General features: G+C 44.0%; 1 protein-coding gene and 1 pseudogene across 1 annotated transcript in view; one reads left to right on the top strand and one right to left on the bottom strand.

Annotated features, from left to right (window-relative positions):
* GREB1 (growth regulating estrogen receptor binding 1) overlaps positions 1–3,288 on the bottom strand; it is a 107,154-nt gene extending 103,866 nt beyond the window's left edge. Inside the window, exon 1 of the mRNA XM_061154825.1 lies at positions 3,133–3,288. The gene's annotated coding sequence lies outside the window, so the exon portion shown is untranslated. The remainder of the gene's footprint in view (positions 1–3,132) is intronic.
* Positions 3,289–23,692: 20,404 nt separating this feature from the next.
* Positions 23,693–23,819, top strand: LOC133065751 (U1 spliceosomal RNA; annotated as a pseudogene).
* The last annotated feature ends 799 nt before the right edge of the window (positions 23,820–24,618 follow it).

The following is a 24,618-nucleotide window of genomic DNA, read 5'->3' as shown; positions in this document are numbered from 1 at the left end:
CCAGGCTCCTCTGTCCATGGGATTCTCCAGGCAAGAATACTGGAGTGGGTTACCATGCCCTCCTCCAGGGGATCTTCCCGACCGAGGGATCAAACCCATGTCTCTTATGCCTCCTGCATTGCAGGTGGGTTCTTTACTGCTGGGCCACCAGGGAAGCCCCCACACTGATCCACCTGATCCTTAAGAGAGTTATTCTCACTCCTTTTCTGTTGGTTTCCTCACTCTAGTCTATGAATGCCCAAGGGCAGAAACCAGAACTCGTTCAGCTCTTCCGCTCCTGAGCCCAGTTCAGTACCTGGCACAGACTAGTCCTCAGAAAATACTGGCTGAATGAAACCACAAATTGCGCTGCTGTAACCAGTCCTGCTACAGCCCATGTGAGTGCAGAGGGACACGCCAGGCCAAACACCCACTAACATGTCACACTCAGTACCAAGAAAAGCCAGGCCTGGAAAAATGTTTCATAAATACTGGTTTATTTCACAAAAACTAAGTAAGTGTGAAGTATTACAAAGAAGCCACTGTTCCTATTTTTTTAAAGCAAGACAGAGAACCCTGAATGAATTGGGATGCTTGGGAAATAGGATGCGCCTATTAATTTAGGTTTCTGGTAAATCTGAACAAAACTCCAATCCAGGGCTGCAGAAGTTCAGAAAAGGAGAAAATTCTACCCAATAAGGAGATCAAGGAAGGCTTCCTGAAGGAAGTGGGCTTTGACAGGTGACTAAGAGATTTCCTAGGAGCTCAGGTCTCTGCTCAGAGTCCAATTTATGGTAGAGATCTTAAATGTTGCTTCTGGAAAAATTCATTTCAATAGCTGAGGTACTTCAAACTTCCTTCCCTGAGAAGCTGTTCAGTCACTAAGTTGTGTCCAACTCTTTGCAACCCCATGGACTGCAGCAAGCCAGGTTCTCCAGTCCTTCACTATCTCCTGGAGTTTGCTCAAATTCACGTCCATTGAGTCGGTGATGCCATCCAACCATCTCATCCTCTGTCATCTCCTTCTCCTTTTACCTTCAGTCTTTCCCAGAATCAGGGTCTTTTCCAATGAGTCAGCTCTTCACAACAGGTGGCCAAAGTATTGGAACTTAGCTTCAGCATCAGTCCTTTTAATGACTATTCGGGACTGATTTCCTTTAGGACTGACTGATTGGATCTCCTTGCAGTCCAGGGGACTCTCAAGAGTCTTCTCTAACACCACGTTTTGAAAGCATCAATTCTTTGGTGCTCAGCCTTCTGAGCACTGACTATACGGATCTTTGTCGGCAAAGTGATGTCTCTGCTTTTTAATACACTGTCTAGCTTTCCTTCCAAGAAGCAAGTGTCTTTTAATTTCATGGCTACAGTCACTGTCCACAGTGATTTTGGAGCCAATGAAAATAAAAGCTGGAAGGTGTCCCTGAGAAGCCCATCCTTTCAATTTGGGACTGAAATCCCTCAAGGGTGACATAGAGGCCCTTACTCTTCCCACACTGGGACCAAGTTAAAGACCCACCACTCTGTCAGGGAGATGAGCTATGGGTCTCTTACCAACCCGCAGGATGGGTGAAAAGACATCCATCCTTGGGAAATCAAAGAGACAAGATATACCTGAAACTAACAACATTGTAAATCAACTGTGTTTCAATATTAAAAAAAAAAAAAAACACCTTAATCCCATATATAAAGTTGCAAGTTGCAATCATGTAACTTAGCAAACTTTTAGGATCTAAATCAAACAAAACTGACATAAGTATATACATTTTTAAAGATTTGGTGAATCTGCAGAGCTTTCTGGAACCCAAACCTGTCCACTTACACGTCTTGTTTGTGAACAACAAACAGGAAAACAATCAGGTCCAATTAAACCTATTATTTTTAAACTTCTCTTTTTAGCTCAAGAACAGAGATGCTCTGACTTCATCAAAAAGTCTGTTCCCAGGCAGATGGGTGAGGAAAGAATCACAGTCCCTGGGTGCCTTTACCCAAGCAGCTCCAGCAACTGAAGGAGGGTCATTTTGACCCAATTATCTTTGGGTATAAATCTTACATCGTATTCACTCAAGTGAAACATAAAACTAGCTTAAACTGCGCAAAATGTCTCCGAGTTGTTGGGAAGAGGCATTTCTTTCATTCTGTTCTCAAGAGGACCCTTCAGGTCCAGTATCAGGTCACTGATCACAGGGGGAAAGGAGCTCCATGTGGATACTCACGGCTGATGGGATGGACAATCCCAACCCAGGTTATCAACTCTCACCTCACTGTGCCTTCCATCACAACAAGGGGCTCTTCTACAATCCTCAGCCCTCGGCTCAAAACTAATTTCGTTCTAAAGCCTTGGGATACAAGCAAATCTCCCACACCCTGGCGTCGCCAAGAAAATCCTGGCAGACGGTGCACTGGGACGACCCAGAGGGAAGGGATGGGGAGGGAGGTGGAAGGGGGGTTTGAGACGGGGACACATGTACCCCGTGGCTGATTCATGTCAATGTATGGCAAAAAACCACCACAATATTGTAAAGGAATTAGCCTCCAATTAAAATAAATAAACTAATTTTTTAAAAAATAAATAAAAGTTCTCAGAAGCTCTCAAGATAGTAAGACTTAAGCCTGTAAACACTTTTTTTAAAAGGTATCTTGAGGGAAAAAATATTTTAGGCTATTTGTTATTTGCATGCATTTTTCTTAATAGCTTGTACTCATTTCTAAACATGTAGAAAATACAGAAAAATACAGCATAAACACCAAATATAAATCACCTATTATCCTGCCAGAAATAACTATTATTATTTTAATATATTTCTACTGTCTTTATTACTTGCAAATGTGCATGTATGTGTTTGCATTAACATGTATGTGTGTATATTTGATTTCTTTGCAAACTCAGTATCATATTACACATTGCATTTTTAATCTGGAGTTTTCCAATAGCTATCATATAAGATCATCTTTTGTGCAATTAAAGGTGTCCATAAATTAAAAAAAAGAAAAAAGAAAATCGTGGCAGAGTCCCATCTGTTTAATGCAGGACAAATACCCAGGGTTTAGCACATAGTAAGCACTCAATATAAAGTTATTGAGTGAATTAATTTTACTCACAGGAAGAGCTGCTTATTTTATTTTTTAAAAAAATTTCCACTTAATGGGACTTACCTGGCAGTCCAGTGGTTAAGATTCTGTGCTTCCACTGAAGGGGGTGTGGGTTCAATCCCTGGTCAGGAAGCTAAGATCCCACATGCTGCACTTAAAAAGCAATTTTCCACTTCAGCCCCATAAGAATGACCATTTCTGTCTTCCAATTCTACTTAATTGAAGGATGGTTCTAAGAAACAAGTTCTTCCACAGGAGTCCACGGGGAGGAAAGGGGAGAGAGTATGACTGAAAGGCCAGACTGTTATTTGTCATCGTGGTTACCAAGCAAGGCGTGGCCAGCCACCCAAAGGAGAAAAAAAAAAGTAGGGAGAACAAACATAAAGAACAGAACAGTTTAATTCTGATCCATAGGAATGTAGCATTTGTGTGCCTCCCAAAACTGTAAAAAATGAAAATAAAAGAATTTAAAGACAGAGTTGCTAGTGGTACCGGAAGCAACGGAATGGTGAGTATGCTGAAAGCACTAAATCTTTCACTTGAAAAAGGTCCACTTTATGCTACATAAATTTCACTTCAGTTTAGGGGGAGAAAAAGCTTCTGTCTGGCACTGCTTTCAGGTGTAACTCCAGTGCCTGTGCCATGGAAATTCCACCAGCTGCACGCTCAAGATCCCCAGTGAGGGAGAGCGAGTGGTGAGATTGAAGCAAGACTGCTTTTCTAGGAACACAGATGCCAAAGCGAGGGGCGGGGAGAAAAGTCTCCTGGATGTCTGCGGAGGTCTTCATTAGGTGTATTATCTCACTGAACCCCCACAACAACCATAAGAGACAGGACTTTTGTGATTATCCCAGCTTAGAGCTAAGGATGCTGACCCAGGAGACTTAGTGCATCTGTGAGGCGTGTGTTTTAGGCAGAAGGGGGCTGTTTAATTAGGAATGGGTTCTGTTCCCAAGCAGGGCTTCCTTGGCGGCTCAGGTGGTAAAGAACCCACCTGCAACGTAGGAGACCTGGGTTCGAATCCCGGGTTGGGAAGATGCCAAACCTATCAAATCACCAGTCTACTGATTACACAGAAACAAAGGTACAAACTAAACATCAGCCCAGTGATGCAACCAGAAAAATCCAAAAAAGTAGAGAAATGCAGGAGGCCAAAGACCTCTTGGTGGTTTCAATAAAGAAATGGCAGAGAGAGAAAAACTGTTATCAATCAGAAGACATGGACCTCATCTGGATCCTCATTCCAACAAACAAATCAACTGCAAAACATGTCAATGAAACTTTAGGGTAAACGGAACACTAACTGGACATTTGGGATAAAATGGAATTACTGTTCATTTTTTTTTTTTAATTTCGGTAAGACAATGGTTTCTTGAAAAGAGAATACCTTTTGAGATAAACACAAAAATGTTTTTGCATGAAACAGTTCATCTGGAATTTGTTTTGAAATAATCCATCAGGGAAAAGAAAACTACTGGGGGAATAGACAAAACAAAATTATCCAGGTGTTGCTAATTTTTTAAGATGGGAGGTACATAGAGTGATCCCTTGGTGTTCACAGGGGTTTAGTTCCAGGACTCCCAGCAGATACCAAAATCCACAGACACTCAAGTCCCTTTTAGAAAATGGCATAGTATTTACACATAACCTACACACATCCTCCTGAGTATTTTCAATCACCTCTAGAGAATTTATAATCCTGATACAATGTAAATAGTTATCACAGCAGCAAACTCAAGCTTTGCATTTAGGAACTTTCTGGAATTTTTTTTTCCCAAATATTTTCAATCCACTGCTGGTTGTATCCTAGGATCTGGAACCCATGGATACAAAGGTCAGGCTGTATGTGTTCACGATCAGTCATGCCTGACTCTTTGCAGCCCCATGGACTATAGCCCACCAGGCTCCCCTGTCCATGGAATTTTCCAGGCAAGAATACTGGAGTGGGTTACCATTTCTTACTCAAGGGCATCTTTCTGACCCAGGGATCAAACCTGCGTCTCCTGCAGTGGCAGGCAGATTCTTTACCACGGAGTCACCTGACTATATGTACCAATCTTGTTTCTTTTGTGTATGCTTAAATTTTTCTATAATAAAAGACTGAAAAGGCAAAAAAGCTGATTTGGCTCTGGAACTTTTGGACTGGTAATTCTGGCAAATCAAAGATAAAGAGAAAAAGTTTGGATTCACCTTTCAGGCAGAGTCTCTGGGTGCAGAAGACAACTTTAAAGGGCATTTTGGGTGGGCAATGTTTGGGCAAAGGTTAGTGGAGGGTCTAACCCCACACACGATGATATGAAATGGTGTAGGTCTTGAAGAAAAATGGTCTTCCATGCGTTGAAACCAAATCTCTATAGTTTATGTTGGCTTTGAAAAGATGTTTTGTTTTCTTCCATTCTAAATAGGGGTTTAATCTACACTGTCCTGGAAAATGACTGTTTGTTCCCAGAAGGATTCTGTGTTCTCAGTCAGGCACGTAAAAGTGGGAGGGGCCATGCAAAAATGTCAGGAAGAAAAACAAGCCTTCCCCAGGCAAGGTGAAGGACAGAAGGGAGATGATGCCCAGAAAGCTCATTCTGTGGAAGCGTCTGTGGGGGTCCTGGTGTTTGTTGGAAAATAAAGACTCTGGGAAACATTCCCTTGCAGGGAGTGGGGAGGGGGGGCAGGGGAGGCAAGCCAACCCTGGCTATAAAGGGTGGGGCTGTCCATCCCAAAGGAAACAGGAATTGCAACTTCCAAGAATCTCTGGAAAAGCAGACACTAGGGTGGAAAGTTGACTTGGAGAGCAGGCCTGGGACACGGGGCTGGGGACAGCCTGGAGGAGACTGCCCCTGTTCCTTCTCTCTCTCCCCCTCCACCCACCCGCACCCCCACACCCCTCCTTTACTGGCAAAGAGGACAAGCCTCCACAGCGGGAGAAATGGCCTAGAAACTCTAAGAAGCCTCTGGAAACATGTCTCAGACATGGTTTTGTGTTTTCCAGGCTACAGTGCCCTCCTGAGAAAATGTCTTCAGTTCATTGTTGGAAAGCAATACAGTCCTTGTTCAGATGAGTTAATGAAAAGAATTAAAGGGCCAGAATCCCCACTTGGAATAATTCCAGAAAGGAGATAATAAAAGACTCTCCCACCCACTCCAAGGCCAGTGTGATGACAGCACCAAGTCGAGCTCCATGGTCTTAGGACTCCAGCCTCGAGTGGGGACAGCGAAAGGACAGGTTTGGTTGGACGTGTGGCTCATCCTGGCCCTCAAAGGGCAGAAGGGACTTTGAGAAGCACTGGGCCAGTGCCTGGATGGAGTCTGGGAGCTTCATGCCTGGGGACTCCTGGAGCAGAAATAATGATATCCATTTCACAGATCTGCAAGTTCTAGGCAACTTCTTTAGTATAGTAAAACATGATTGGTATGCTCACTGTCATAATTTCTTGTTATTAAATATAAGGCACCTGATCTAGCGCCTAGAACAGAGTAGACCATCACTTTTGCTACCATTACTATGGTTTTGTTGTTACTATGGACTCAGCATGAGGAAATGTCAATGTCTGCTATATCACCACTCAGCAAAGCTGGTATATATATTTTAATTTCTTGATTAAATGAGTTATTAATTATCGTGCAATTTTGTATCAAAATCAGTATATCTGATTCATGCAAGACATATAAAGTGACATAAATACTTTGCATTTAAACAATGGCTGAGGGGATAAATTGGGAATTTGGGATTAACAGATACACACTACGTATAGTTGCAAAGAGTTGGACACGACTGAGCAACTAAACTGAACTAAACTGAACTGATCATATTCCATATCTGCACGTTCACTCCCCTCTCCTATGAACCAAGTCGTGAGCCCCAGGCCACATTCTTTCCTCCCCAGCACAGGTCACAACATTTAAGCATAAGAAACTTTTCATAAATGAACGAATGAGAGAGAGGGAGGACCATGCGATTATTTCTGTCTACTTAGGGGAAGGCCTGGTGTTGGAGAAGACTCTTGAGAATCCCTTGGACTACAAGGAGATCCAACCAGTCCATCCTAAAGGAGATCAGTCCTGAGTGTTCATTGGAAGGACTGATGTTGAAGCCAAAACCCCAATACTTTGGCCACCTGATGCAAAGAGCTGACTCATTTGAAAAGACCCTGATGCTGGGAAAGCTTGAAGGTGGGAGGAGAAGGGGTCAACAGATGATAAGATGGTTGGATGGCATCACCGACACAATGGACATGAGTTTGAGTAAACTCCGGAAGTTGGTGATGGACAGGGAGGCCTGGCGTGCTGCAGTCCATGGGGTCTCAAAGAGTCGGACACGACTGAATGACTGAACTGAACTGAACTGAACTGAACTGAGGGGAAGGTCACCACCAGTTCCGATCTAATTGCAAAGGCATCTATCTGGTCTAATGGATAAATAGTAAATACACCATCCAACGCCCTCATGGCCTCCATCTGCCACAGTAGGTTTCTCATAACCTAATTAACAAAATACCACGGATCTGGGGAAGATGTGCAGAATGGCCTACCATCGATCATGGGAAGAGAAGCGTAGATTCACAGGCTGGAGGAGCTGTCATCACTGGCCTTACTGATGTGAAAGTGTGTCTGGTGTCCCTTAGGCCCTTAATACAGGCTCAGTCCCCAGAGAAACTGTCTGCATGCAGCCTAGCGGGTTCCCTCCCTGGCTCTTCGGCATGTTAACCGCCCGCTTATACAGCCAGCTCGCTCTCACCCTACCCTCTTAGACCTGGGCAGTAGTTTCCTTTTGCTCCGTGGTTAAGTTTTCTCATCTTTAATAAACCCCCAAAAGTCGGCTGTGCAGTCTCCCACCTGCCCAGTAGGCTGCACACCAGACATCCACTCCCCCTGATATCGCAGGCACGCGCCGCATGGCTAAGCCCTTCCCTCACACTGCTTCCTGGGTCAGAACAAACCTTCCCCACACCATTCCTCCCCCAAAACCCCCTTGCCAGCCCTGCAGTGACCACCAAGTCATCTTCAGATCAAGTTCCAGTCTAGGTCAGGCTTCTTTGGTCTCTGCTCTCTGGAGCTCTCTTCCTAACTGAGTGCCTCCTTCCCCATTCATTCAGGGGCTGTGTGATAAAGTCTGTCTCCCCCACTTGGCTGAACAGACTTATGCACAGGAGCCGGGCTTGGGGGTGGGGGTTGGCTTCACCAGTCTTTCCCTGGTGCCTGACACACGACAGGTGCTCAATAAATAAATACCGTAGCAATAAGCAAACACAGCAGTTTCAATGCCAGTCTGTCACTGCATTGCAGAACTGCAAATGCTCTGTCTCTCTGCCCCCTGCACCCCCCTGAAAGCTTGCCAACACTAAACACTATTATTTCCCCCAATATAACAGTTATGGTAAAGAATCCACCAGCAATGTAGAAGACCTGGGTTCAATCCCTGGGTCAGGAAGGTCCCTGAAGGAAATGGCGACCCAGTCCAGTGTTCTTGCATGTGGAAATCCCAGGGACAGAGAAGCCTGGTGGGCTACAATCCCTGGGGTCGAAAAAACTCAAGACACAACTTAGCAACTAAAACAACAACCAAGCAGCATACTTTACTACGGCTTTCCTTTCAATGTCTGTTTACAAATAAGTTGAATCACTTTCATCATGTGTTATAATGAATTGATCTGTTATTATCGAATTTCCTCAAGGACAAAATCAATATTCTGGTCCTGTGTCTATTATTGATCGTGATTTTGATGTACGTGTGCCTTTCTCTAAACTCATCATATGTAATACAGAGACTTGGAAATGTTCTTGTGCTATATCACTGCAAAAAGACTATTATATCAAAATTAAAAGTTAGAAGGAAATACTGTCATTCTGCTGAAATAGATCAACATCTAAAGGTAATTTTAAGATGAGAAGTGGCAGCTGCTGCTACACGAACCTTTTCTGGCTGATGGGACTTATTTTTTTCCTACCACATCAGGAATTACTGGGGTTTGGAAGCAGTCCCTTTTTTATTCTTTTTTCTCCACAGAAGTTCCTCAGAGAATTTCTGAGGAAACCAATAAAAGAGTAAATGATATCTTCCAGTCAATCCTAAAGGAAATCAGTCCTGAATACCCACTGGAAAGACTGATGCTGAAGCCCAAACTCCCCAGTACTTTGGCCCCCTGATGCGAACAGCTGACTCATTGGAAAAGACCCTGATGCTGGGAAAGATTGAAGGTGGGAGGAGAAGGGGACGACAGAGGATGAGATGGTTGGATGGCATCACTGATCCAAAGGATGTGAGTTTGAGCAAACTCCGGGAGATAGTGGAGGACAGGGAAGCCTGGCATGCTGCAGTCCATGGGGTTGCAAAGAGTCAGACACAGCTTAGCGACCTAACAACAGCAACGTTAAAACTACCAGAGTGTCTAAGCTGGGGAGGTCATCTCTGACCTAAGGCATGCATGAAACCTCTATGGAAGCTGGGGGCTGAGATGAGACGCCCACAACCACGTGGTCTCTTCATCCTCTGGAGCTCTCTCGTGTCAGTCAGCACCGCTGCCCCTTCTTCCCCAGCTCTGTCTGTGAAGCCTGCACCCCACCCTGGAAGCTGGACAACCCAGTGGCACCAACATAGCCTTGAGGCTGCATAGACTTCAGCTTGAATCCCAGTAGACCCTTTCCAGCAGCATGACTCTGTCCGTGAAGATTTCTCAGCCTCTGTTCCTGAACTGTGAAATGGAGGCAATAAAATTTAACCTCTGTGGGCTCATTAAAATCATCCAATTTTACATCCTTCAACCCCCTATGAGCCTTCATTATACAAAGTGCTACAGATGAAACGATGCATCATGCAGATTGAGGCCCAGATGAAGAACCTGATAAAATGTTTGTGGCCAGTAAATATTTTCACCCTATTTGGCATCATTGCCTTTATTCAGATAAACTAATAAAGGAACATACAGATGAACTGAGCAAGGTGCTAAGTTGCCCTGGTTGTATAAACTTGAGAGAAAAATCAGTCTCCAATTAAAAAAAAAAAATCAGTTCTGCCCAAACATAAATAAAAAGGGAACCCTAACAGTTTGATTCCTGAAAACAAGAAAAAGCACACCTGACAGGAAGCAGGTACTTCACAGGTGTTTGTGGCTGGACACAACTCAAAATGATCTTTTCCTTTAGTAAAAGTACAGTATAATATAGGAATCTAAAAGCACCTTCCCTTAGGAATGAACTGGGTTACAGCAACTTAGGAAACCTGTCTATAATACTTCACATCCCATTCTGGAAAGAATCCCATTGTGGAAATAAGACTTCCCCCTCTCAGTCACATACTCTTGCCTCTCATATCTCAACTACGATGGCAATTTACTCAAAAGAGCTTAGGACTGAAGTGAATAAACTGCAGAGTCTCAGGGCACACCGCTGAATTAATGGGGCTGAACGAGTTCATTGGCCAGGAGGCTGCAGCGCTCCACTGGGATCCCGCGGGTGCCCGAGTGATAGAGCCTGGGTTCCTGCCTTCAAAAGCTGGTCAATTCACACAGGGAAGGCGCAGGCAAATAGGCATGACAAGCAGGGTGGTCAGGACAAAGACAGAGCCTGGCACAGCGCGTGGCTCAAGATGGGACTGCGAACTTGAGCCCTGCATCTCGGCCAAGTCACATCACGGATGATAACGTGGAGTAAACCGGTATCTCATGATCTGTTAACATTTCTTACAACTCAGGCTAACACTGAAATCAAACTAGCTTGCCAGGGCTCTCTACCCTTTCTCTCAGTGTTTCTTAGCCAAAAGTTGGCCTAGAAAAATAGGTTGGCGACCGACCTACTGGGCCCCTCATCACCCTTCCCCCGCAGAGGTGCCCACGTGCTCAGAAGTCTGACCAGGATCCATTCCCTGCTCTAAAGATGTCAAGTACCCATTATTTGCTCAGTAAAACTGAGTCAGTCTCAGTGGTTCCCTTATTTCAAGCTACTAGAACCATTTTAACCAACATAGTAACAATCTATTACCTCAATCATACTTTTAGGAAGTTCCCATGAGTGAAAGCAGGTAATTTTATACACGATGTTTTAGTCTCTACAATAAGCACTGTTTGCTAAGCAGAAAAGGGAACAATACCAATTTGATTTTTTTTTTTAAGCAACAGTTCTGAAGTGTAAAGAAATTATGTAAAAGTGATATGTGACCAAACACTCTGCAGATACAAATTTTGTGCCGTTGAATGTTTACAGCAATGACATGGTTGCCAAACCCTAACCACACTTACAGGGAAATTGTACTCACAGGATGATAGCATCTTTTATTAAATTCCTATTGTACATAAACATGAAAAAGACAAGAGGAACTTTCCAAAACATGAACAATGTCTGTGTCTAGGTAGAGAAACTATCGTTTTTAGGTTTTGTATTTTTCTGTTTAAAAAGTTTCCAGCAATTAACACCAATAACACTTGAAATCTGAATAAACTGTATAATCTTTCAATCGGGTGAGTAAATAAATAAATTTTTCTCAGGACAAAACAGAGTGGGGGGTGGTGCATACATGGCTAATGCAAATACTATTGATCCGCTCTTGCCTGGAATTAATGGTGGGATTGAAGCCATGGGCTCTGCCCTGCAGGACTCCCTGTGGGAAGGCCCCTTCCAGAGTCAGGGCAGATGACAGGGCCAGATAACAGTGTTTAGCCACGTCTTTGATGTCCTCAGCCAGGATCCTGGACAGCTGAGCAGGGGAAACAAAAGAATGCTCTGGCAGCACTGGCCCCACCGGCCTTGGGGTCTCCCACCCTTCGGAGTGGCTGTGTTTCCCAGGGCTGACCTCTGCTCCCCCACACATGGGCCTCATCAGCAGTGTGACCTGCAGCATCAGAACCTCTCTCCACATTCAACCCAAGAGAAGACACTTTCTTTTTTTCTTTCCTTTTTTTTTTTTCTCCCCAAACCAGCTTTGTGTCTTGATGGTCCAGCTGGTGAAAGAAACAAGCTAAAAACAAACAAGCAAACATAAAAAACAAAAAACTTTCTTCCAAAATTAAGAATTTGGGGTTTACATACCTCAGGGTTCGGAGATCACAGATACATTTTGTTGAACTGTGCTTTCTACTCTTTCTCCAATGAAGACGTGTGTACTATGAAAACATTTAAAAATAATCACAGTTTTTTTCAATGTAAGCCCACACAAGATTGCTCTGGAATTCTGCATGTTCTGGACACGAGTTTTGAAACAGCTGCTGGAGGTCACACATCATGGGGATTGGGTGGGGGAGACCTCACAGGAGCGGACAGCTGAGATCACCGGAGCTCAGGCAGGGCTGCGACTGACGGAAGAGATGAAGTGGGAACCTAACCCGGTCATGCCCAAGCCTTCCAGAAGGTCAACTCCACCCGCAGGTCAGCCTGCCCCAGCCTGACCCAGAACACCCAGTGTCACCACCCCTGCCTGGAAGAGGAAGCTGCCCAGCTGCACGCCAGCAAAAAAAACTTCAGAGGAACTCAGTCTCCCACCCAGAGTTCCCCAGCCTCTTATTCCCCCCAACTGCCATCAAGTCCTGACTCTCAGGGTCCCTAAGCTGCACCCTCCTTATAGATCTCCTGACTGTAATTAGCGACAGGAGCATCTCAAATTTATTGTACAAACCGTAGGCACTTACGTGGCCCAATATATTTGCCTTGATAGTAAAAAGCACCAATTCTGAAAAGAAATTAATGCAAAAGCAATTCAATGGAAGACAGCCTTTTCAACGAGTGGCACTGGAATAATTAGATATCAGAGGCAAAGAAGTGAATCTTAACCTAAACTTTAACTTCTATACCAAAATCAGCTCAGACTGGATCACAGACCTACACATAAAACAAATAGGGAAAAAAACTTATAAAACTTTTAAAAAACTTATAGGGAAAAACTTACAGGGAAAAAAAAGCAAGAAAACAGTTTAAAATCTTCATGATCCAGGTCTAGGCAAAAAGTTTTTATATTTGATACTAAAAGCACAATCCTTAAAATGATAAGTTGATATACTGGACTTCATCAAAATTTAAAAGTTTTTGTTCTGCAAAAGATCCTGTTGAGAAAATTAAAAGATAAGCTACAGAAGAGAAGAAAGTATTTGCAAACCACATATCCAACAAAAGACTAGCACCTGTCACATTTTTTAACTCCCTAACTGAACAGTTTTAAAAATCCAGTTAGGAAATGGGCAAAAGACATAAACAGCCATTTTGCCAAGGAGGATAAATAGAAAGCATGTAAGTCATGAAAACATGTTCAGCATCATTAGCCAATAGGTAAATACAAATTAAATCCATAATAAGATATCACTACACAACCATCAGATGTCTAAAATAAAAAGTGACAATACCAAGTGTTGCCAAGGGTACAGAGAAACTAGATATTTACACATTGCTGGTGGGAAATTGTATATCTATTCTAGAAAACTGTTTTGCAGTTTCTTATAAAATTAAACCTGTAACTAGCATAAGAACTAGTCATTGCACTCTTGGATATTTGTCCCACAGAAATCAAAACTTATGTTTACACAAAACCTTGTGGACAAATGTCAATGCAAGCTTTACTCATAATAGCCCCAAACCAGAAACAATTTGGATATTCTTTAACAGGTTAATGGTTACACTGTGGTAAGTCCAGAGCTTGGAGTACAACTCACTAATAAAAAGGAATAAATTACCTTTTCACATTTATTTTATTCAAGTATATTTAATTAACAGTGTTAATTTCTGCGGTACAGCAAGGTGACTTAGTTATACAGATATACATTCTTTTTCATTTCTTTTCCATTATGGTTTATGGAAGCTACAGAAATCATAATGCCTAATTCTCTAGCAAAACCAACAAAAATCTTAGTAAAAGAAAAGGCCAATAAAATTATATGAGGAAAAAAAAAAAAGAAAAGGCCAAATAAAGATTTTTTTTGGACCCCCACAAAAGCCTATGAAAAAACGCAAGTTCTCAGAAAGAAACAAGGGAGATGCTAGAAAGGAAAAAGGCAGAATGTTTATCCTGAAATATGGCTGTTCCTCTGACCAGCCCTGGGGCCAAGAAAGGGGCGCTGAATGATAGACAAATGAAAAGTCCAAGTAGAAATTAACTTGAAACAGATGATGGTCTGAACAGATGACAGAATGAACAAAACATTTCTCTTCTTTTGGTGCTAAGATCTGGCTTCACAGTTGTATAGCTTTGTGGTCAGATAGATGTGTATCAAATCTCGGTACAGCATCTTACCTCTATATAACCTGGATCAAGTTCCTGAACCAAGTTTCTGGACTTGGTTTTCCCACGTATAAAATGAGAATGACAATACTACACCTCATGGGCACTATCAGTCCAACCCTGAACCCGGCCAGAAGAGCCACATAAAACTCTTGTGAAACTCTTACAATGTGGTAATACACCCAAACTCAATGGAGCACAGAAGGAGGGTGACTAACTCTGCTGGACCCTGTTTCTGTTTTCTTAATGTCTTTGAGCAACTAAAAGGTATTTAATTTTTAATTTTACGAGATGTGCCAGAATTAGCTACTCGAATCAGTTCCCAGGGTCATTCTTTGGGCTTTCATTTTTTTGTTTCTAATCCCTGACACACAGGATCACCTTTGGGTGTCAAACTGCAAAAGAAATGCAACAGGATGGCCATCTGTAGAATCACTTTCAGAGTGAATGTGGGTGAAAAGAAATGCACAGAAAAGCACACAGATCAGCCCTCACCACCTAGGAGATTGAGTTTGAGGATCTGGTCCCACTTTTTCAACTGGCCAGTTTTGTAGTAGCTTCTCAATCTAAAACATAGAAACGATAGATTCTACAGAGCAAAGAAGTCCTAGTAAATTGAAGGCCCAGATGGGTCTCCTGATATGTTACTCCTAAATAGAGTCACATTCAAGTCTAACAGAAAACAAGAATGTCAAGTGGGAAGCAGAGGCACAGAATCATTTCTCAGGCCAGAAGCAGAGACCATGAATCAGAAACCTTTGTAAAGGATGGTCTGTATGTGTGCCTTCAACATTAAAATAAACCAGTACCTTTAAGAAATGTATGAATGATGGTGGGAAATCTTATTAGTGCGGCAGGGAATTCATCAGATGGTTCCAACCCAGGAGTGCTTGCTTTCTGAAGCAAGCAATTTTTGTGTGCTGTTTCCAGTCCAAAACTACCTACCAAGCCACAAACATCTACAGCTAAGTACCCTGCCCTGGGCTGCACAAGGGTATACACACTCAGTCTGTGCCAGGCACAAAAAAAAATCACTGACAACAATAGAGTCACCTCTATGTGTTCCGGCCCTACCTGCTACAGAATAAGAGTCCCACTCCTCCTCTAAGCCCTCCAAACCAGTGCTGGGAGACCCTGTGTGCAATTGCAAACCAACCCTAAAGCTGCAGATTCCAAAATTAAGCCTGCTCACCTGAGGGGGCAATCTTTGGAGTGTGCCCTAGACTGAAGACTTGCATCCCCCTAAAATTCATATATGAAAGCCCTGCCTCTCAGTGTGGCTGAATTTGAAGAAAGAGTCTAAAAGGAGGTAATTAAGGTGAAGTGAGGTCATAAGGGTGGGGCCCTGATCAATAGGGTTAGTGTCCTTATTAGAAAAGACAGCAGAGGACCCTCTTTCCACCCTCGAAGAGGAGGGGATGAATGACCATGTGAGAACACAGCAAGAAGTTGGCCACCTGCAAGCCAGGCAGAAAGCTTTCACCAGAAACCAAATCAAGCAGAATTTTGATCTTGAGTTTCTAGCCACCAGCATTGTGAGAAATAAATTTCTGCTGTTTAAGCTACTCAGTTTATGGCATTTTGTTATGACAGCCCAAGCTATTACAGGGCAGTGCAAGAAGGAAATACTGGATCTTTTCTATTATGTACCTCTTACTTTAAAAATCATAAGTACTTAAAGCCTTGGTAATGCATTGACCCTGGCACCCACCAGCCCCAATGTATGTGTCACATACAGCAGGAAATGCATCATGAAGAAAGAATGGGCATCCCACACCTCTCTGCCTAGTCTCCATGGATTGCAACATATTATAGCTTATATGTGGCCACCTTGTGATCTTAAGTAACAGCATCTTTAGCATATCTTCTATGAAAATGAAAATCACAGCACAGAGGTCCACTGCCAGTCTTACCGCTAAAATGTAAGTTCCATGAGGGCAGGAATCACCTCTTTTGTTCTCTACTGTATCTTCAGCACTTAGACCAGTACTTGGCACAAAATATCTACTTGATAAATATTTATATATTAAATGTTGTTGTGATTTAGTTACTAAGTCATCTCCTACTCTTTTGTGACCCCATGGACTGCAGCCCATCAGGCTCCTCTGTCCATGGGATTTCCCAGGCAAGAATACTGGAGTGGGTTGCCATTTCCTTCTCTAGGAGATCTTCCCAACCCAGGGATCAAACTCATGTTTCCTGCATTGGCAGGTGGGTTCTTTATCACTGAGCCACCAGGAAAGCCTATGTATTAAATAATTGATAGGATTTTGTTGCTGAAACACCTGTTACCTTTACAGACAACCAATGCCAACAGATTTAAAAATTTTGGAACCAACTTTCTAACCTTGTTTTTAATTTTTACAAATGAAGACATCAATGAGTTTTTAATTTATTTTGCTAAAATACAAAATTTCAAAATGTACCAATTAGTTCATATCCAGGAACAGATATTTAGGTAATTTCCTTAAAGTATTTTTTACCTGGTAGATGCCCAAGGATTGTAGTGGCTATAATGATTATTATTTAATATTATTCAGCTAATTCTTGTGCCTGAAAGCACTGGAATGCAAGGTAGTTATGAACCAGTGAAATACTCTTATGTGCATGAGCTCCTTGTTTTACTCTGCTCTTGTGTTGCCCTCCATACATCTCATCTCTCCAGAAGATATTGCTAAGGACGTAATAAATACTTTCATTTGACAGATTTGAAACTAACTGACCTTTTGGCTCAAATTCTCCTCCTACACTGTAGTCAAGACCTCAAAATAGAACCCTTAATAGTTCTCCAATTGTTGCTACCAGTATCAGGCTTGGCTCTGTGCAGAGTTCTGTAAGTTCCCTAAAGAACAAAGCTCACTCATTCCTCAAATATTTACTGAGCACATACTGTGGGCCAGCCATTGTGCTGGGTGCTGGAGCAGGACGGTGAGCAAGGCAGACTTGGTACTTCACAGCACTTACCATGTGCCACGGGGGGAGCTAAGACATCAATCGAAGAAATATGGAATTGCAAATCTGGTGTGTCCCACGAAGTGGTTTTCGACCTTTTCTTATTTTTTGAAATGAAAATTGCCTACATATACCTCAGTTCAGAAAGATTTTATCTGATAATTTCCTTTGCAAATCTTTTTGAGTCAAGAACTATGACTATCAATCAGAGTTCCTGATCAACAAAAGATCTCACAGTCACCCCACGGTTAAGATCACTCTGAACAAACAGGAGAAACTGACATAAGAATGAGTTATCAAACTCAGTGATGGGTAAATGCACAATTTCCAGCAGGTTTTTGCTTCTGTGTGTGTGTGAGGGGGGTGGGTGAAGATTTGTTTCTGGTTTTTAGAGCTTATATAATAGATCTCTTGGCTACCTTCATAGATCCGTGGTTCTCAAGCATGGCTGTTCATCAGAATCACCTGGGAGGCTTGCTAAACCTCAGATTGTTGGCCAATCTCCCCCTTCCCAGAGCTTCTGAGTAGCGCTGAGTGTGGAGCCTGAGAATCTGCACTTTGTACACATTCTTTGGTGATGCCAGAGTTGCTGGTCCAGCAACTACAATCTGAGAACTGAGGTATGAAATGCTGTAATGTCTTGGATTTACTTCAAGGTAATTCAGGAGGGTTGCAGTGTGGGAAGGGAGGAGACAGAAAAAACAAAATTGACAAAGTGTTCACAATTGTAGAACTGCGTGAGATCACACAGAAGTTCATTAGACAACCTTTCTACTTTCATAGACATTTGAAGTTCCACAACAAAAAGGTAACAGGAGTCAGTTGGATCAAGATTTGTCATTGCACATTTTTAAAAGGACTTGGCTTCTCATTAAGTGAAGTGAAGTGAAGTCGCTTAGTCGTGTCCGACTCTTTGTGATCCGGTGAACTGTAGCCCACCAGGCTCCTCCGTCCATAGGATTCTCCAGGCAAGAATACTGGAGTGGATTGCCATTTCATTACTCCCCCAAAAAAGGCGATTTTGAACATCTGTGACATGCCAGGCCTTGGCTGGCCACTAGAGGGAGTCAAACAAAATGAAGACACAAATTGCTGTCCTCAAGTTCATAATTTGGTGGGGTAAAGAAAATGCAAATCATTGTGTTACAGAGACAAATAAATGGCATAAAAGATAAATAAGAGGGAGTAAGAGATTGAAAAGACTAAGACAAAACTGCATCCTTTCCCACTATATATCCTTGAAGTTAAACTTTTTTGCCATCTTCTAAGGATCTAACAGAGCACATGCACAGTGCGCGCGCGCGCGCGCGCACACACACACACACACACACACACACACACACACACACACACACAGGCGGTCAAGTTTCAGAAATATATATTACCATCAATCAATTATGTTTTATCAAGATGGAAAGAATATCAAAAGCACAAATAAAAGGAAAAGCCCAAGAGTCTGCTAAATAATATATAATTTATCCACACAAAAGAATACAAAATTGTGATTTTAAATGACAATATCAATGAAATAATAAATATATTCATAACAAAAAGTTAAAGTGTTAGTCAGTCACTCAGTTGTGTCCAACTCTTTGTGACCCCATGGACTATAGCCACCAGGTTCCTCTGTCCATGGAATTCTCCAGGCAAGAATATTGGAGTGGGTTGCCATTTCCTTCTCCAGGGGATCTTCCTGATCCAGGGACTGAACTCAGGTCTTCTGCATTGCAGACAGACACTTTACCAACTAAGCCATATTCATAATAATGACAAAATGGCATGGATTACACTTATTATTTCATTTATGTTATTTTAAATTACAATTTTGTATTCTCTTATGTGGATATATATATATATATACATAATCTTGGCCAATGTTCAGAAGCATAGAGAACTTAATTTTAAGACCAGAAAAAACACACCAAAGAATTAGCAGTAATTATATCTGGATCGTAGATTTCAGACTTCCTTCTTTTTTTTAAACTCTTCTGCAGGTTTTTCAATTTTATGTCACAAATATAACTTCTACAATGGTCTTCCTCATTCTATTGTTTTTTAAAGGGTAATTAGCTAAAGTACTATAATTTAGCTGTATACTCAGAAACTGAACCTAAAAGACAAGTCTGCCCATTAAGCACAGTACAAAGTGCAAAGATTAACTGGAGTCTTTTGAAGGGTTTGGAAGTCCTTGGACCCTCTGGAATGTCCAGGCCAGGGTTCTATGCACTACCCTCAGCCAGCCCTAATAGTCAGTTACCCCCACAAAAGCCTTAGAGGCTTCCTAGGGAAAACAGAACAGAACCACTGAAGCATGCTGGACAGGGAAATGTGGATTATTAAAAGCAAGCTCCCTTTCCCCGCTTAAAGCATGAAGCATCCATACCACAGTCTTTGTTTAAATATCCTGGTCCCATTCAATCGTGAGGACTATGCTTGGTCATGGAGCAGGGTGCGGGGAGCCTGCCTCTCTCTTTAAATTATAGTTTGTCTTCTTTTCATTCTGAATTTTCTCAACACTAATTAGCTCTACTTTGAGATTGCCTCTGAACATTCTGGAATTGCCAACTAATTCAAATTTTGAATCCACAAACTAGACACAAATTTCTTAAAATGGGGGTTTCTAATGTCAATTAAAACGGTAGTAGTAAACTGAACATCTATAATACCATAAAAGTTCAGCCAATTGCTTACTAAATGAATGCGTAATCAACTTCATACTAAGCACAGAAATCTTTAGACAGACTCTAGATTATAAACACTCCTATTAAAAATAACAAGGCAAAAATACAGATATTAAAGTGTAGCTTCAAATTACCCACCCAGTAAAAGATTATAGGCATTGGTGCAAGTAGCTCTTTTCATTAGCTAAAAACATCTTAAACCACAGATAAGCCATTTGTTAAGCAGTAACAAAAAAAGGCTAAGAAGGAATTTCAATTTCAACCTGAACTTACTTCTTACCCTTTAAAGAATACTTCTTCCAAAAAACACTAATTCTAAAAGCTACGTGTACCCAGTGTTCATAGCAGCATATTTACAACAGCCAAGACATGGAAGCAACCTAAGTGTCTGTCAATAGATGAACAGATACAGAAGATGTAGAGTATTACTCAGCCATAAAAAGAATGAAATATTGCCATTGGCAGTGACATGGAAGGACTTAGAGAGTATTACGCTAGTGAAATAAGTCAAAGACAAATACAGTATAACATCACTTATATGTGAACTCTACAAAATACAACAAACTAGTGAATATAACAAACAAGAAGCAGCTTCACAGATACTGAGAACAAACTAGTGGTTACCAGTGGGAAAGAATGATGAGGAACGGGTGAAGTGTAGGGAATGAAGAGGCACAAACTCTTAGGTATAAAAAAAGCCACAAGGATATATTGTGCAATACAGGTAACATACCCAATACTTTATAATGACTATACATGGAGTATAACCTTTAAAATTATGAATCACTATATTGTACACCTGAAATTTACATAATATTGTACGTCAACTACACTTCCATTAAAAAAAAACTTGTTCTAGAATGAACAGCAGCCCACCTCATCCACTGCTGTGGGGGATGGAGAATGTCACAGACCACAAATACAAACTTTAAGTCAACCAGATTTCGGTATGAAAAGTCTCCTAGAGACAGCTAATCACCTGTGTTTCATTTAATTGTCTCACATTTTTAATTCGGTTTTCATTTCCTAGAAATAAACTTTTCTGAGCAAACCCAAAACAGTGCTCTAGAAGCAGTGCTCTAAATTGGATATAAGGAATTCAAATCTGCCCAGAGATTTAAGACATTCTAAGTCAGGGGTAGGAGTCTAACTGGCCTTTAAAACTTCCAATAACGTTTTCCTACAAAATGTTGCAAACCAGGTGAAGTTAAAACAACTGGTTTATGTCAGATGAAGGTCAGAACCCTCCCAGACCTCTACCCTTCCCCCAGATCTAACACAGCAGTATTAAAATGCTCTCAGTAGGAATAAAAGTTTTTAACAAATCAAATTTGCACATGGTTTAAAAGAGATACTAAAGAAATCTTCCAAGTCCTGAGTAACACTTACCTCTATAAGCAAAGTTTATTAAACAAAGCTTCAGTACACAAATTAAGTAGTTCCTCTTTTTTGCTGGCCTTCAAGACCAGGGATCAAAAGAGGCTTTGACAGCAAAATGGCCCAACATCCTTCTCCATGAATGACCATCGCCTCCACCCCGCCTGGCGCCCTGGTGGCCACACACACACGCACACGCACACGCACACACACCTTCTTGGACTTCAGGGAAGCAGCCTTTGTTCCCAAGACCCCAAAGCGCTCCCCACTTCTCAACCAGGCTTTTCAAGGATCGGAGCCCCTCCAGGAGGGTTCCAGGGCGGTTTTGGAAAGAAGCCCCATTTTCTGCCGCGTCCCAAGTGCTGGGAAGTTAGAGCCGCCACCTCCGGCTCCAGCTTCTCCAAACACAGAGGCGTGGACACGTATGCATGCACGTGTGCACACCCTCAAAATAGTGATCAGCACCATCAGTGTCATTTTTATCAGCTCTCACCTACAGAGCGCGGACCCTGTGCCGCGCGCTCAGCGCGCGCTCCAAATCCATACAACTCTAACCCTGGCCGATCCCTCTCACACACACACTCACACACGCGCACGCACCCACATCCCCACGCGCCCTCGGGGCTGAACCCCGACACTTCCGCAGCCTCCCGGCAATCGGGGCAGGAAAAGTGCCCGGGTCCACCCTCCCGTACCCCCGCCGGCTCTTCCCCCGGGCGCTGGGCGGCGAGCGGTTCCCCCGCTCGCCCCGGTGCCGGCGCGCGGCAGCTCTTACCGCGGCCCTTTGTCCTCGCGCCGCCGCGGCCCCGCTCCGGTGCGCCCGCCGCCGTCGGAGGGCTGGCCCAGCCGCCCGCGCGCTCACTCCCCAGCTCCCGGGCTCGGCCGGCCGGGGGGCGCGCGGCAAAGCCCGGATCTGCGGAGCGCGGCCAGCGCCAGGGACTGACCCCTGACCCCCCGCCGCCCCCGGAGTCCGCTTCTCCAGGTCTTCCGGCCGACCGCGGAGGAGGGCCGGCGGTGGGCTCGGCCGCCCCCGGGACCCCGCTGGGGAAGGGTAGCGGCGAGGGCGGTGCCGTGGATGGAGCGGGGAGGTGTCCGGCGAGGGGAGGAGGTTCGAGGGCCGGAGCCGAGCTCGGCCCCCGACCGCCGATCCGGGTCCTCGCCCCGCCGAGGACGCGGCGCCCCCAGCCCGGGCCGGGTCCCCTCGCCCTGCCCCTGCGCCCTCGTCACCGAAGTCCGACCTTCCCACCTGCCGGGCCCGGCAGCGGACGAGGGGGCGCCGCCGGCTTTCTTCTCCGATCTCCCCCGGGGAGTCCTCCGGCAGCTTCCCCGTTCCGCCCCCAGCACACCGCCCACCGTCCCGCGGGGCCACACTGGGAGCCCCTTCGGCCCCCGGAGGCTGAGTTGGGACGAGAGCCTGGACAGACGTTGGGAGAACACAGGTCGTTTTGTCGCTTGGGACCCAGGCGCCCAGTGGCGAGGCGACCAGGCAAGTCTGGGAGGCGGCAGGAGCGGAGCCCAGGCTTCCCAAAGGCTCCCCACCAAGGACCCCGGCCCCCCCGGACTGAGCCCGGCGGAGGGCCTCGTCGGTCGGGCGCCCGCGGTACCGGCTTCCCGCGCCCTTCTTTCTGCCAACGGCTCGAAGCATGGCATGGAGGACTAGGGTTCCCAACCGCCAGCGGCCCACCAGGGAGCCTGTCTGAGGCCAGCAGAAGAGAAGGCTTCTGGAATGCCAGGCACTTGCGGGTGGAACCTTCCCTGGCCCCAGGGTCGGGTAGAATGAATGAAATGAAGGAAGGAAGCCACGAACCTCCAAGAAATCTTTGCAGACCTCTCGGGGAGGCTGGTGCTGAGGTTGCCCGAGGGATGAGCACAGGGGTAAAGCTCCAGATTTCTTTTATCTTTCGAAGCCAAAAGAGGGGCCCCTGTGATTTCAGAAACCTGCGTGCCTGGCACAGAGGTAGAGTCAAAGACCAGCTCTGAAACCTCAGGGGCGCTCATCCCTATGACTCCCACTGTGGCCTTGGGCCAGTCTGATGCTGTCCTTGAGGATGGGGAACACAGTCACAGTTCACTGAACTGAATCATTACATGAGGGAATGAGGGTCTGGCCGGCAGCCAGTGCCAGCACTCAACAGGTTCTGGGTAAAAATACTGCCTTAATCTCTGTAGATTTCCTGTCCTCTGGTTGATGGTACCATCACTTTTCTCATTATGACATATTTCAGAGGCACACTAGAGAGAGTAAGTTCGTCAGCCCCTCCGTGTGTGCCCAAGAACCAGCTAATCCTAACCTCTTGCCATACTTAATTCAGATTTTCTCCTAAGAAATAAATATCACAATACAGTTAAAGCCTCTGGACAGCCCTCCGTGATCCCAGTTCTCTCCCGAATTAACACCCCCAGCATTCCTTTAAAACATCTTATCATACTTACCTGGCAGGGGAGATACCATGATCATGAAGGTGGTTTTCCCAGGGCGAGGCTTATCCATTGCACTCCGGATGTGCTGACCCCTGCGATTTCCCCAAATGAGAACATTACAGCATACTAACACATATATATGGGATTTAGAAAGATGGTAATGATACCCTATATGCAAAACAGAAAGATACCTTATATGCAAAAACAGAAAAACACAGATGTACAGAACAGACTTTTGGACTCTGTGGGAGAAGGCAAGGGTGGGATGTTTCGAGAGAACAGCATCGAAACACGTATATTATCTAGGGTGAAACAGATCACCAGCCCAGGTTGGATGCATGGGACAAGTGCTCGGGCCTGGTGCACTGGGAAGACCCAGAGGGAACGGGTAGAGAGGGAGGTGGGAGGGGGGATCAGGATGGGGAATACATGTAAATCCATGGCTGATTCATGTCAATGTATGACAAAACCCACTACAATATTGTAAAGTAATTAGCCTCCAACTAATAAAAATAAATTAAAAAAATTTTTTAAATCAATGTTTTCATACCATTACTACATATGCACGTGTTCATGTTACTACATATACATGTGTTCAAATAGAACATGTTTACCAGTTTTACAGCTTTCTGTGTGTTATGTTCTGCATTTCGTCATGTAACCCAGTCGGTTTGTTTTATGCTGTTTCACTCAATGTTATGCTTAAGAGCCATCTCATCATACAAATGTTGTTGTTCAGTCACTAAGATATATCCAACTCTTTGCAGCCCTGTGCACTCTAGCCCACCAGGTGCTTCTGTCCATGGGATTTCCCAGGCCAGAATACTGGAGTGGGTTGCCATGCCCTCCTCCAGGGGATTTTCCCCACCCAGGGATCACACCCACAACTTCTACTTGACAGGCAGATTCTTGACCCCTGCACCACCTAGG

Source organism: Dama dama, chromosome 11 (assembly GCF_033118175.1).
Source record: "Dama dama isolate Ldn47 chromosome 11, ASM3311817v1, whole genome shotgun sequence".
In the NCBI taxonomy this organism is placed as follows: domain Eukaryota; kingdom Metazoa; phylum Chordata; class Mammalia; order Artiodactyla; family Cervidae; genus Dama; species Dama dama.
This window is presented reverse-complemented; position numbering and strand designations above follow the sequence as displayed.